The sequence below is a fragment of the Gymnoscopelus braueri genome (assembly GCF_963280865.1).
Source record: "Gymnoscopelus braueri genome assembly, contig: SCAFFOLD_77, whole genome shotgun sequence".
Lineage (NCBI taxonomy): Eukaryota > Metazoa > Chordata > Actinopteri > Myctophiformes > Myctophidae > Gymnoscopelus > Gymnoscopelus braueri.
Genome location: NW_027660461.1, coordinates 281,877 through 297,500, shown reverse-complemented (window position 1 = coordinate 297,500; position 15,624 = coordinate 281,877). Strand labels below are relative to the sequence as shown.

At 45.0% G+C, this 15,624-nt stretch overlaps 1 pseudogene across 1 annotated transcript in view; it reads left to right on the top strand.

The window, feature by feature from the left end:
• The window catches only part of LOC308081544 (latent-transforming growth factor beta-binding protein 3-like), a 39,939-nt pseudogene extending 24,596 nt beyond the window's left edge, over window positions 1-15,343 (top strand). The window contains exons 14-22 of the transcript XR_013935091.1: window positions 1-75; window positions 1,326-1,454; window positions 2,579-2,716; window positions 3,478-3,618; window positions 7,607-7,735; window positions 9,096-9,260; window positions 10,244-10,333; window positions 10,891-11,019; window positions 12,608-15,343. The exon at window positions 1-75 is cut by the window's left edge and continues 9 nt beyond it. The product of XR_013935091.1 is annotated as a latent-transforming growth factor beta-binding protein 3-like (transcript). The remainder of the gene's footprint in view (window positions 76-1,325; window positions 1,455-2,578; window positions 2,717-3,477; window positions 3,619-7,606; window positions 7,736-9,095; window positions 9,261-10,243; window positions 10,334-10,890; window positions 11,020-12,607) is intronic.
• Window positions 15,344-15,624: the final 281 nt, after the last annotated feature.

The following is a 15,624-nucleotide window of genomic DNA, read 5'->3' as shown; positions in this document are numbered from 1 at the left end:
ACTCCCTGTGTCCGGTGGGGAGGGGCTTCTACCACGAGGAGGGAACCACTGAATACGGCTTGTCTCTGCACCGAGGTACGTATTACTGTGTAGCAACCATAGAGTTAAAAATAATAGAGAGGGCCCCGGAAATCCCCGCCTATTCACTTGTGTGGAGTTGCTCACCCAGTGCATACTCCCTTATTCACCCCTTCTTCCGGGCTGGGAAATGTGACGGGCGGGGCCTATTTGGGGCCTAAGTGACACGTTTTGCATCACGGAGGTGACACGCTTTGCGTCACGGAGGTGACACGTTTTGCGTCACGGAGGTGACATGCTTTGCGTCTCACGGAGGTGACACGTTTTGCGTCACGGAGGTGACACGTTTTGCGTCACGGAGGTGACACGTTTTGCGTCACGGAGGTGACATGCTTTGCGTCTCACGGAGGTGACACGTTTTGCGTCACGGAGGTGACACGTTTTGCGTCACGGAGGTGACACGTTTTGCGTCACGGAGGTGACATGCTTTGCGTCTCACGGAGGTGACACGTTTTGCGTCACGGAGGTGACATGCTTTGCGTCTCACGGAGGTGACACGTTTTGCGTCACGGAGGTGACATGCTTTGCGTCTCACGGAGGTGACACGTTTTGCGTCACGGAGGTGACACGCTTTGCGTCACGGAGGTGACACGTTTTGCGTCACGGAGGTGACACGTTTTGCGTCACGGAGGTGACACGTTTTGCGTCACGGAGGTGACACGTTTTGCAACACGGAGGTGACACGCTTTGCGTCACGGAGGTGACACGTTTTGCGTCACGGAGGTGACACGCTTTGCGTAACCCCGTGCGCAAGCTCGTGAGTCGAGCCCATTGGTCGAAACCGTTTTGGCTCGTTCATGTGTGTGGCCCCGGCCGTAATAAGCTGCAGTACCTATGATCGGCCAACATGTCCAATGCACTTCACTGCTGCCTCTCGGTTCTGGGGGTTATTGGTAGCAATAAATGGCAGAAATTATTCAGAAATGTTTAGTTTTTTTTCCTAAAGTTATGAAGATGTAAACCAGTGCAGATCTGAGCGCAGGAATCATCTTACAATGGGGCTCATTCCATTTTGTTAATTCTAGTTTTCGTTATATCGTCACACAGACATATAGATGAGTGTGTTCTGTTCTCTTCATGTGTCTTAATAACTGTTCTGGGGTCTGTTGTTACAGATATAGAGGAGTGTGTTCTGTTCTCTTCATGTGTCTTAATAACTGTTCTGGGGTCTGTTGTTACAGATATAGATGAGTTTGTTCTGCTCTCTTCATGTATCTTTATAACTGTTCTGGGGTCTGTTGTTACAGATATAGACGAGTGCGTTCTGTTTGCCAATGAGATCTGTAAGGAGGGTCGCTGCATGAACACACAGCCAGGCTACGAGTGTTACTGTCAACAAGGATTCTACTACGACAGCAACCTGCTGGAGTGTATAGGTAACTACTACAACACACACACACACCCTGCTGGAGTGTATAGGTAACTACAACAACACACACACACCCTGCTGGAGTGTATAGGTAACTACAACAACACACACACACCCTGCTGGAGTGTATAGGTAACTACAACAACACACACACACACACACACACACACACACACACACACACACACACACACACACACACACACACACACACACACACACACACACACACCCTGCTGGAGTGTATAGGTAACTACAACAACACACACACACACACACACACACACACACACACACACACACACACACACACACACACACACACACACACACACACACACACACACACACACACACACACACACACACACACACACACACACACACACTGCTGGAGTGTATAGGTAACTACAACAACACACACACACACACACACACACACACACACACACACACACACACACACACACACACACACACACACACACACACACACACACACACACACCCTGCTGGAGTGTATAGGTAACTGCAACAACACACACACACACACACACACACACACACACACACACACACACACACACACACACACACACACACACACACACACACACACACACACACACACACACACCCTGCTGGAGTGTATAGGTAACTGCAACAACACACACACACACACACACACACACACACACACACACACACACACACACACACACACACACACACACACACACACACACCCTGCTGGAGTGTATAGGTAACTGCAACAACACACACACACACACACACACACACACACACACACACACACACACACACACACACACACACTCACACAAACATGCACAATTGCACATGTGACTCTCAACCTGGTGTCCCTATTTTTGGGCAAATCATTTTAGGTGAAAAAAATGGCAAAATATAAAACAAAAACAAAAGTAGCGAAAATAGGCGATCTACAAGCTCAGCATGAGCTTGTAGAACGCCTATTTTAGCTATTCGCCAAGTCTATAGGGCTTAAGTGGACCAAATGGACCCTTACCGGGCTGTAACTTATGGGGGTCGTTGATATGAAAAGGTTTGAGGAGCTGATAATACCCCTCATGTTGTTTCTCTGTCCTTCAGATGTGAATGAGTGTCATGATGAGTCTCTGTGTACCAACGGTCAGTGTGTGAACACTAGAGGCTCTTTCTACTGCAACTGCAACGCTCCATGGACACCTGACCACAACAAGAAGAAATGTGTCATCATCACTGTGACAGGTGACAGCCATCTATCCATCCATCCATCCATATTGTATATCTATCCATCCATCCATCCATATTGTATATCCCTCCATCTTCATCCGTTTATCCGGATGAAGATGTCCTGGCATATAAGTCACTATAGGACTACAAAAACTAAAAGGCACGTATTGGAGCTTCAAATATTACTCGAAACGAGAGGTTGGACGGCTGCCTCAGTGGCTAACCTGTTAGCAACGCTTAGCTAGTAACCTCAACCTCCTGTGATTGGATCCCATAGTTTTGTGAGGTTAGGGTAAGGATTAGGATTAGAGTTACGTTTAGGTATATTTTTGTGAGGTTAGGGTTAGGTTTAGGCATAGTTTTGTCAACATGCAACGTCGCCATGGCGTCCCGTCATATCAAAACCTGACGTTTTGGGGCGTCCCGTCATGTCAAAACGTGACGTTTCGGGGCGTCCCGTCATGTCAAAACGTGACGTTTCGGGGCGTCCCGTCATGTCAAAACGTGACGTTTCGGGGCGTCCCGTCATGTCAAAACGTGACTTTTCGGGGCGTCCCGTCATGTCAAAACGTGGCGTTTCGGGGTGTCCCGTCATGTCAAAACGTGACGTTTCGGGGCGTCCCGTCATGTCAAAACGTGACGTTTCGGGGCGTCCCGTCATGTCAAAACGTGACGTTTTGGGGTGTCCCGTCACATATTTTAACAAAGTACCTTTTATTTATTTACCAAAGCATATGACTTATACCCCCTTCACTGTTGACCTGTTCACCGGGCAGGTATAGACGAATGCCAGGACCCGGCCAACTGTAAGAACGGGCACTGCGTGGACACCCCCGGGTCCTACTACTGTATCTGCTCGCCGCCCTGGACGCTGGCGACCGACAGGAACAGCTGTGTGACCCCCGAGGAGCAGGCGGGTGAGTGATGGGTGCAAGGGGCACCTTGTGATGGGTGCAGGAAGGAGGGCACCTTGTGATGGGTGGGCATGAAGTGTCACATTATTGCCACTATAATGTGAGCAGCACAGATGTGTGGCGGGCGGTATGATGAAGTAAACTGGGCTTTAACCACTTAAACCCTACAGTATATACTTTATTATGTTGTATTATTTATCATATTCTCACTCCCACCTCATCATGTACTGATGCTTGGTCAGGACCCCCCGTGCATCATGGGTCAACGGACGCACTGGGTTAGCATTGTGATGGAGCTAAGATAAGGGAGCTGAAAAGGGTCCTAAATCCTGCTCTATGTTAATTCAACTATTTGTAGTTAAACAGCTGAAAACTTAGTGTAAAAAGGATGAGACGAAATCAAAGACAGACACAGGCCGGTTCTCAAATTAAAAAGTTGACATTGTATTGAGAGAAAGAATCAATCCATGCGGCACCGTACAGCAAAAATATCTCTCTGACTAAACAGTCAAGGATCACAACAGTTATACACAAATGAAGTTGTTATCAGCTCTGACGATGACATCGGGCCATGAGGAGCCTCGCTCGTAGGTTGAGAGAGAAGATGGCAAGCTGATGGTGTGACAGTTTATCTTGGACAAACAGCGTCCAAATGTCTCAAACAACACGTTGACCTCGGCTCTGACCGGCGTCGCTGGAGGTGTTGTTGCTTTGTCATAGATGGTCAAGTTAACTCCATTGAGCTGTTATTGTATTCCTCCAGAGATAATCAGTGACCTCGGAGGGCCTGCGCTCTGTACGGCTCAAAACACATGCCGTCTCTAGAGGAAAGGAGAGAACTAATACTAGAATTAGTTCCGTACAACCTCAAACTTAAGAAAATCATTTTGATTCAGATTGGTAGGCAAGTATACTGAGGTCACACAGATACAGCAAGGCCCTGACTCATGGGTGAAACATGTCAGTTTGAGAGTGAGAAGACATAGGGAGCCAGGCTGAGTTAGGCCCTGAATATAACACGAGACAAATTATTATTATTATAAAATATCTATCACATCGCTTTGCAGCGTTCAGGGTAGCTGGGTCATGTGATGCACGTTGGAAACACTATTAAATACATTGAAAACAAATCTAAATCAAAATATAAAGCTAACGTGAGCCCTATGAGGTGCTAGACACATGAGTGCCCGCGGAGAGCGGTGCGATGTATGCAGCTTGTTTTAAGTTGGAGTTGCACACACCGCTAGGCAGAGAATAATAAATATAACCCCTCCTCGTCAACATGGAACACCAGTGACCGTTTAGTATTGACCAAGCGTCAATATATGACAACTAGGGAGTGGGAATGCGTTGGTCAAATAGCAAAAATAGCCATAATACATAGTCCTTTGTGGAGCTTGTAGATCAGCTATTTTCACTGAATGTTCAATACATTTTCACCAAATGTTCGCGTATTATGGGGCCATGTCCACAGAAAGCATTTTCTTTAGATGCCACAGCTTTTCTGCCATGTATTTCTGTGGTAAACACGCTCTGGCACGCTCCTCTTCCCAGTGCAGAGCATTGCGCTCCAGCATTCTGACTTTTTTTGAGTGGTGCCAACCACTCCAACATTTGACCGAGTGTGTTTGTCCGTATGTCCGACTGTATGAGCACGGCCTCAACAGCTGCAGCTGGCAACCAGTTACACTAATTCAACACAAGCAGGAGACAGTGCAGCACATGCGTGTGTGCGGGCGCGCGCACACACACACACACATGCGTAACATGCAGACCTGCGAGGCGCACCGTGCACACACACACACACAAGCCAGCACTGCACACGTGCGAGCCAGCACTGCACACATGCGCGCGTGCACACACATGCACATGCACATGCACATGCACATGCACATGCACATGCACATGCACATGCACATGCACATGCACATGCACATGCACATGCACATAGACATAGACATAGACATACACATACACATAGACATACACATACACATACACATACACATACACATACACACACACACACACACACACACACACACACACGCGCACACGTAACATGCACACTTGCGAGGCACACCATTGCTCTGATCCGCACCAAACTTGCCACCAACACTGGTCAGGGGTCTGCTATCACAATAGCCACACCAGGGACCACTTAGACGGCCAATAGGCACAGGATGTAATTGCTTAAGCCCCGCCCCCTCTGTGTTCCTATTGGCTGGGCTTTAAAGAGCCACAAAACCACTTTCCCAGCTTGGTAAACTTCCGAAACTTGCTAGGTGCACTTAGATGGCCAATAGGGACAGGCTGTCATTTCTTAAGTTCCGCCCCCTCTGTGTTCTTATTGGCTGGGCTTTAAACAGGCACAACTCCAGTTCCCAGCTGCTAAACTTCCCGAAACTTGCTTGGTGAGCTTAGACGGCCAATAGGGACATGCTGTAATGTCTTAAGCTCCGCCCCCTCTGTGTTCCTATTGGCTGAGCTTTAAACAGCCACAACTCCAGTTCCCAACATGCTGAACTTCCAAAACTTGCTATGTGTACTTAGACGGCCAATAGGGACAGGCTGTAATTGCTTAAGCCCCGCCCCTCTGCGTTGCTATTGGCTGGGCATTAAATAGCCACAACTCCAGTTCCCAGCATGCTAAACTTTCAAAACTTGCTAGGTGCACTTAGACGGCCAATAGGGACAGGCTTTAATTGCTTAAGCCCCGCCCCCTCTGTGTTCCTATTGGCTGGGCTTTAAACAGCCATAACTTCAGTTCCCAACATGCTGAACTTCCAAAACTTGCTATGTGCACTTAGACGGCCAATAGGGACAGGCTGTAATTGCTTAAGCCCTTCCCCCTCTGTGTTCCTGTTCAGCAGTCTTGAAATTAATGGACAGGGATTTAACATTGTTCCTCTAGTTCATATAGCTTAATGACATTAACTCATCAATAGTCAGGGGATATTAGCAGAAAGATTTCCAATCTTGGAATAAATTCCTTACCAAAAAAAATCTTCACCAATGTGTTTGTAAAGGTGTCTAGTAACACATCTCACAAAGACTGAAATTCAGTTTCCCTAGGATAATTTTTGACAGCTGCTGAAAGTTGGGGTACCCACCATTTCCCTGCATTTCCATGCAGGGCAAAAAAAATCCAATTTTAATTCTGTGTTAAGTAGCATGTGAGGGGTCAAACTAGGGTGTTTTTATAATTCTGAATCCATTGCAAGCATTTGTTTTGCACCAAAACCACTCCTTGGGCTAAAAACGGCATTAGCCATCCTTGTCCAGGTATACTTTTTGTGTAAAAAGCCCATTGAGATTGGGCTGTTTTTAGCCCAAGGAGTGGTTTTGGTGCAAAACAAATGCTTGCAATGGATTCAGAATCATAAAAACACCCTAGTTTGACCCCTCACATGCTACTTAAAACAGAATTAAAATTAGATTTTTTTTGCCCTGCATGGAAATGCAGGGAAATGGTGGGTACCCCAACTTTCAGCAGCTGTCAAAAATTCTCCTAGGGAAACTTCATTTCAGTCTTTGTGAGATGTGTTACTAGACACCTTTACAAACACATTGGTGAAGATTTCTTTTGGTAAGGAATTTATTCCAAGATTGGAAATCTTTCTGCTAATATCCCCTGACTACAAAGGCACCACTCACTTCACACTGGGTGTGATTATTATTTTTATTTTTTGGCACTCGCCCGCTCATCAGCATACAATCACTGAGCAGAGGCGTCTGGTTCAGTGCATGTAAATGTCTTGCTCAGGGTGGGACTATGTCGGGTCTCTGCTCTATATGTAAAGTGTCTTGAGACAACTTGTTGTGATTTGGCACTATAATAAAATTCAATTGAATTGATAAACAAAGCGCTTTGTCACCCTTAAAAAAAATCGTTCTGTGGACATGGCCAGAACAGGGACAGGGACACCAGCCCAGGGTTCATGTGGTTAATACTCATACTTTCTCTGGTGTAAATCTTAAATCTTCGCAGATGTGAATGAATGCCAGGATCCGTCCTACTGTAAGAACGGCAAGTGTGTGAACACTCCTGGGTCCTTTCATTGTATCTGCAACCAGCCCCTCACCTTCAGCGCTGCGCTCAAACAGTGTGTCTACGACGGTGCGTAAACATCTGGAAGTAGAAATAATAATGTACTCTGTTACAAGTAAAAGGCCTTCATTCACAATTCAAAATTCAGAAAGTATTGGCAGCTAATTATTCTTGCAGTACTCATTGTGCAGAATTTGACTTTGTTTTCAAAATGTGTCAAAAAAATAGCCAAAGTATAAAATAGGGATTAATGATAATCAAAATCTGCAAAGTAACTAGTAACTAAAGCTGTCATATAATTGTAGGGGAGTAAAAAAAAGTACAATATTTACCTCATATAGTGTAGTAAAAGTACAATATCTACCTCATATAGTGTAGTTAAAGTACTATATTTACCTCATATAGTGTAGTAAAAGTACAATATTTACCTCATATAGTGTAGTTAAAGTACAATATTTACCTCATATAGTGTAGTAAAAGTACAATATTTACCTCATATAGTGTAGTTAAAGTACAATATTTACCTCATATAGTGTAGTAAAAGTACAATATTTACCTCATATAGTGTAGTTAAAGTACAATATTTACCTCATATAGTGTAGTAAAAGTACAATATTTACCTCATATAGTGTAGTTAAAGTACAATATTTACCTCATATAGTGTAGTAAAAGTACAATATTTACCTCATATAGTGTAGTAAAAGTACAATATTTACCTCATATAGTGTAGTTAAAGTACAATATTTACCTCATATAGTGTAGTAAAAGTACAATATTTACCTCATATAGTGTAGTAAAAGTACAATATTTTCCTCATATACAGTAGTGTAGTAAAAGAACAGTTCCGTGACACGCATGAGCTGATGTTTTAACCACTTGAACCCCAGCCCTCCCTCCCTTATTTTTGGGAGAACATTCTTTGCGAAATTCCCAGATGTACAAGCTCACAAGCTTAGATATACAAGCTCACAAGCTTAGATATACAAGCTCACAAGCTTAGATATACAAGCTCACAAGCTTAGATATACAAGCTCACAAGCTTAGATATACAAGCTCACAAGCTTAGATATACAAGCTCACAAGCTTAGATATACAAGCTCACAAGCTTAGATATACAAGCTCACAAGCTTTAGCCAGTGTCGTCAATTTCTTTGGCAAAAATTGTTGCAGTGTAGAGCGAAAACAGGAGGGGGCCCTAGTATACAGCCCTGCGGGACTCCGGTCAAATATATATATACACGGTATACGGTACTGGAGGGTTTAAGTGGTTAAAAGTGTTTGAATGCAGGAGGGGTCATTAATGAATGAAGGGACGTGCAGTATCTCTGCAGGGATAGAGAGCAGAAGAAAATGTCCATTAACGTTGATTATGCATGTTTTTTTGTTTTGTTTTTTCTCTCTCTGTTCCCGTTCTCCGGTGGTCTTGCAGATCGCACGGCGGCCCACAAGGACGTGTGTTTCCTGCAGGTGGACGAGGACCTGAGCATCTGCAGCATGCCCCGTAACGGCCTGGTGGTCACCTACTCTGAGTGCTGCTGTCACTACGGGCGGGGCTGGGGGCCCGAGTGTCGCACCTGTCCAGAGAGGAACTCGGGTACGAAGCCAAGAGTTCGCTAATACGCTAATAGCTTTTAGCTAATGGTGGAAACAATACTGACTGACTAATTCAAGTTGCTATATACATGTACATAGTGTCATGCAAAAGAAGGGAGTCCACACAAGTTGCAAACATTTTAACTTATATTTATTTGACTATAACTTCAGAATTAAAGCAAATAAAAAAAAGGAATCGGATGAGGTGTGAACTAGAAAAAGTGCTCCTCGGAGCACAGGTCTCCGCCAGGTCAGGTAGAATCGGCCACCTGGTGGCGCTATAACAAGCCCATGTGAACATTTTGAAACATTTGGGGCAGAGGTTTGGAATTGGCATCCAGGGAGTGTGTGCGCAAAGTTTCGCTGCGATCAGGCCAACGGTGCCGGAGATTATCTGTACACAGACAGAAGGACGGACGGACAGGGTGCAAAACATACTCTCTCGCCATGCTTTCGGCCTGGCGGAGACAATAAGTCAGTAGTCAGTCATGTATGCAACGTGTGAATGTGTGAGTGTTGTATAGAAAGGTGCACAACTAAACAAAAGGGCTAAAGCCACTCAGGCCAGGTGACTCTCCAGAGCCCAGGTGGCTCTGGAGAGGATATAGAGAGACTCAAGTTTCAAGGAGAGGACCATATATACTACCCCACACCCATAACCCCAGGTGTACCAAGTTGGCCAAGTTGGCCTTGCGCCACTCTGGCAATCACCAAGGCTGCCGGCTAGCCAGCAGTGAGGCAGAGGGGCATGGCCGGCGTCACAACAGCAACATCTAAAATGACACAGATGCCTTACCGGATTGAAGGGTGTAACAACTGTGTGTAAGGATCTTAACAGTAGTACAGTTTGGTAAATCATTGTCAGCAGCTTTATGTTGTCCTAACTGGCTTCATGGTGTGTTCTTCATGTCCAGTTCTGTTCAGTCTGTGTGAGGTTACAGTATATTGTCCTAACTGGTGTCATGGTGTGTTCCTCATGTCCAGTTCTGTTCAGTCGTCTGTGTGAGATGCATCTGGACACAGAGTCAGACGGAGAGCTGGACCTGCTGGCTGCTTTCGCCAACTACAACCCAGGTACAACCTCCATTTGCCCCGTTTGTCAACAATTATTTTCGCGTAGGTGTACGCGTAGTGACAATTATCACCCTCCTCCCCGCCCGGATTCCCTCCCCCTGAACACAGGACAATTATGTTCGTATAGACGCTCGACAAAGCCGGATGCACCGCGATGGACTCAAACCCCTAGCCTCGACGGGCCCTGTTTGTAAATAATAAATTGAAGAATGAAATAATAACTATTACAATCTAGCCAATCTAGACAAAACTTTCTCTACTTTCTCTTATCCAGAGAAACGTGCAAAATTAGAGTAAGCAGAGTGATGACTCATTTATGCTCCGTCGTATACGACAAATATACAAGCTTACAAGCGTATTTAACTTGTTGTTTGTCGACTAGAGTTCACGTTTACTCTGATAGCCAAGTCACATCTGATAAAAATGTAAATTGTACTACCGCATTCTTCCAAAACATCACCTACTGTATGTCTTCTCTCTCTCTCTCTCTCTCTCTCTCTCTCTCTCTCTCTCTCTCTCTCTCTCTCTCTCTCTCTCTCTCCCCCCCCCCCCCATAGGAGACAGTTCAGAGGAGGACTCAGATGAGTGTAGTTGTACCAACGGGCGCTGTGTGTTGTCCTACCTGGGCAGGATGTGTGAGTGTAACCCAGGCTTCAGACTGGACCACTCTCGAACCCGCTGTACAGGTATAGTACACCATTCACCTTACTGACATGTTTACACTCAGGATTTAACAGTGTAGACGGTAGGAAACCTCACATGCAAGTTACACTATTAACATCAGTAGAGCTGTATTCAAGACCACCTAAAACAAGACCAAGTCAAGACCAAGAGAGCCATGATGTGTGGAAAAAGTACTCAATACTGCAATGTAGAAGTAGCCTACTCTGTTACAAGTAAAAGTGCGGAATTAAACATTTACTTGAGTAAAAGTACAAATGTATTGGTATCAAAATGTACTTAAAGTACCAAAAGTAAAAGTACTAAAATATTTGAAAATAGCAGATCTACAAGCTCACAACGCGTCGCGATGCGACGCGTTGTGAGCTTGTAGATCTGCTATTTTCAAATAGCCTAGGTATAAAATAGGGCTAAAGTGGTTAATGTATGTTTTATAATGTAATCATTTATATCTGCAAAGTAACTAGTAACTAAAGTTTTCAAATAATTGTAGTGGAGTAAAAGTACAATATCTGCCTCTGAGATGTAGTGGAGTAGAAGTAAAAGTATTGGTAATTGGAAATACTTAAGTAAAGTACAAATACCTCAAAATTGTAATTAATTACAGTACTTAAGTAAATGTACTTAGTTACTTTCCACCACTGCTGGGAACCCATTTGGTAAAAAGAAAAAGGAGGAAAAAAATGTATTTTCCCCTGGGGGCATTATAAAGAAAAACATCACATGGATGCACCTGGGACGTATCATCAGTGTTGTAGCCTGGGGTCATAGGGTGTTTCGGGTCTCGCATCAACATACACCCTCACCCAGGTGACCCAGCCGGGGTTGACCAAGCCTCGACTTACGTCCCAGTAGCTACCCACGGTCAGTCCTTTTAGGGAAAGACAGGGACATTCAGTCCGCTTCTCCGGAACTACTCTGCCGGGACTAGGGGAGGCTCTGGCCCGTGGAGGGGCTAGGCTCTGTGGGGGGCCTCCTGGCCGGGCTCCTCCTCCGTCTCACCAGGTCCAGGACCTGAGCGTTGCCCCAGACTCCCCCCGATCCAAACATTTCCTTCTGGTGTGATGGTTCCCTGGGCCGTGGTGGTACTGCAGGCTCCACTTGCGGCTTGCCTGAAAGGTCCTCCTAAAGGCCTCACCGTGGGTTTGTTGGGCTTCTTCCTCACGGAAGACACAGGCTGGGGGCGCTAACCCATACTGCTCCCATACATTCCGGCTGTCAACCGTCTCTCCGGTGGTCACCAAACTATTCCTGGTTGTCACGTAGTCTATTCCTACGGCACCACCTCCTTTTTTGTATAAAACAGGAACTTGGTTTGGCTCCTCCCCTTTCTTTGTCCACTTCCTCCCGGGTGCTTCTGTATTTATTACTAACAACAACACTACATGTTTAAGGCAGTGGTGGTGCTGACAGATTAAGCTGTTTGCAGAATCTGCCTTGAGAGATTAGTGCCGATGTGACAGCACTGACACACCTGACTCTAATGTGATTATCCTGACATGTTTTACCCTGCTGTAGTTTTCAACCTCAACCGGAAAACAATCATTTAATGAAATCCTCCCTGACATCACTTCCTGTTTCCTGTCCTTGCAGATATTGACGAGTGTGCAGAACCAGGACTCCGCATCAATCCGTGCAAGAACGCCCGCTGTGTGAACACCATGGGCTCCTTCAAGTGCTACTGCAAGCACGGCTTTGTGGCCGCACGACGGCCCAACATGTGTGTCCGCCCCAGAACCCGATAGCACCCCCTGTTCACCCCCCTACCCCCCCCCCCCCCTCACACGCCGGCCCAACATGTGTGTCCGCCCCAGAACCGACCCCCTCACCCCCTGCATGGCGGCCCAACCTGTGCGCCTCAGCTCCCGTTCACCCCAGAGCCCAATAAACCCCCTCCACCCCCACCCCCACCCCCACCCCCAGCCCCCCCACATGGCGGCCAATTTTGTGTGTCGGTCCCAGAGCCCGGTATCCCTCCGTTCACCCCCCCCCCCTCCCCCCATCTGTCCAACAGACACTCAAAAAGACACACACATTTTGTCTCCTCGTTAACACTTGCAATTGCGGGCCTGTGTGTGTGTGTGTGTGTGTGTGTGTGTGTGTGTGTGTGTGTGTGTGTGTGTGTGTGTGTGTGTGTGTGTGTGTGTGTGTGTGTGTGTGTGTGTGCGTGTGTGCGTGTGTGCGTGCGTGTGTGCGCGTGTGTGTGTGTGTGTGTGGCCAACTCTCAAGCCTAAAGCGTACGGTATCCCTGAAACGTGGTTTCGTGGTGTGAGCCGTATCATTCAAAATGGCCCGTTTGCGATGATGTAAAAAATGTAATATTTGTCCAGGTCTTTCATTCCCTACAACACATTTAGGCCTGACGTTTGGAAAATAAATCAACACAGACAAAAGGCATAGGTTTGGTTTGTTACGTCGTTTTTGTAATTAATTTCTTTAAAAACTGTTTTAAACGTGCGTTTTGTGAAGTCGCTGAGTCAGGTCCGTATCTTATTGATCTTCAGTCCCTAATTGTCAATGTTTCTGTCATTTCAATGAGGAAAGTGAGTGTTGAGGCTGAGTTAGTCTTGGTTGCAAACCGTGCTACGCAGCACAAAATGGCGGTGTTGCGCGACACAGCGTGCGGCTAAGCATGACTCAGTCTTTAGAGGGAATACCACTCAATTTAATACTTCAACTGTGTTTAAAGCATTCTGTCCTCAACAGCCCGGATCTCCTGAACATGAACCACTGTCTCCCAACGCCAAACGCCAGAGATCAGACACACATGACATGTCTATAGTCTGGAGTCTGTTGATGTTAATGTCTGTATGTGACTTTTGTTTTATATATCCAAAGGAATTTTAATATATATATATTATCAGTGTTATGAAAAGTAAAAATGTTCCCTAAATTCTCCAGCATTTACAGAACCATCCATAGTTCACTGGCTGCTCAGCCAGCTTCATCTCAAGTGACATCACAGATTCAAATCTTTGGTCACTATGGCATCTTTACCTGCCAGCTAGATTGCTGTGGTGGAAGAAGTAACTTAAAATATAAAAACCACTGTAAAATGTATCTGTTACAAGTGAACGTCCTGCCTTCAAAATTCTACTTAAGTAAAAGTACAAAAGTATTGGCATCAATACTTACATTATCAACCAACTGTAAAGTTACCAAAACAGTTACCTCACACTGCCACTTGGGGCCGCCTAAGGACGTGAAGTGTGAGAACTCTCTCCAGTGCAGCTTTGAAATCATTCTGGGCATAATTATGCAGTTAAGCAGCATAATGTAGGTACTATCTGTGCATGTGTGTCTCTCCCAGCAGCAAATTACACTAAAACATTCAAGGTTAAGGTCCTTACACATCGGGAGAGAGATGAATAAACGATCCGAAAATGCATCAGCAAATATTTTGCATATCAAACTATTAATTTGGTCATTTTGATGCCGCCTCATTCATACACGTTCACGGTCGGTGAGAAATCGTTGCTTTATCATTAGTAAATGTTCGCATTTTGTGTGGATGTACTCCTGACACAAACAGGTTTTTCATTGTCACCGGGGACAGCCATGATACTGTAAAAAAAAACAATTGCATGCTCGCATGGTACTGTAATATTGTCATAACAGTGCCCACCAAATGTTATTTATGTTGAACTTTTAAATATAGTGGTATCTTCCTTTATATCCACACTTGTTTTTGCATCATTTTAACGTCTAACTCTGAGTGGACATTCTCTGTCTCGGCAATATCTCTCTATGAACTAATGTTTTTTATAACATGTATCAGTAATTTGTATTTCTTGTACAGTGTGTTCAGTGGAATATGATTCTTGTTAAAGCCAGTCAATCTGGGAACGCATCGCTGTCAATTTAGATTTCTTTGGTTATTCAAAAATAGCAGATCTACAAGTTCATTGCGCGGCACCGAGTGCCGCGCTATGAGCTAGATCTGCTATTTTTGAATAGCTTAAGAAATCTAAAATGACAGAGATGCGTTCCCAGACTGAATTGGATAAAGCCATGCCTATGTGCCCCTGTATTGTCTTTGATGTATAGTATTATTGGGAACCCGAACGTTTTGTTTAATTATTGGACACTTGCACCTAATGTGGATTTTTATGCCCGTCAGAATATGCTTTTGGCAAAATGAATGGAAAAGGAATGTTTACTAAATGTTTTTGAAGATTGATTCAGGAAGAAAAGAAAATGACATTATTTGACTTTGTTTTTTTTTGTTTTTTGTTTTTGTTTTTATAAAAATGATGCATTTATCTGTGCATTTACAAAACCAAAGAAGCTCTTGAGAAAAGAATAATTTTAATAAAAGAAGAAAAAAAAGGCCAGGTGTCATCCACTGTGTGCGTGTGCACCTGCGTGTGTGTTGTTAACTGTCAAACCCAAAGCGTGACACACACATTAACTAGCCTGGCATGGCCAGACTAATATCACTGTGTAATCTGCTGAGGGCAATTCTTTTTTTGCAATGGCAGATTCGTCTGGAACCAGGCTACACATTAACCACTTTCAACCTGCTGTCCCTATTTTGGGGCAATTTTCTAAAATGTTCAACAGTGAAAATAGCAGATCTACAAGGTCACAACGTGTCGCATTGCGACGCG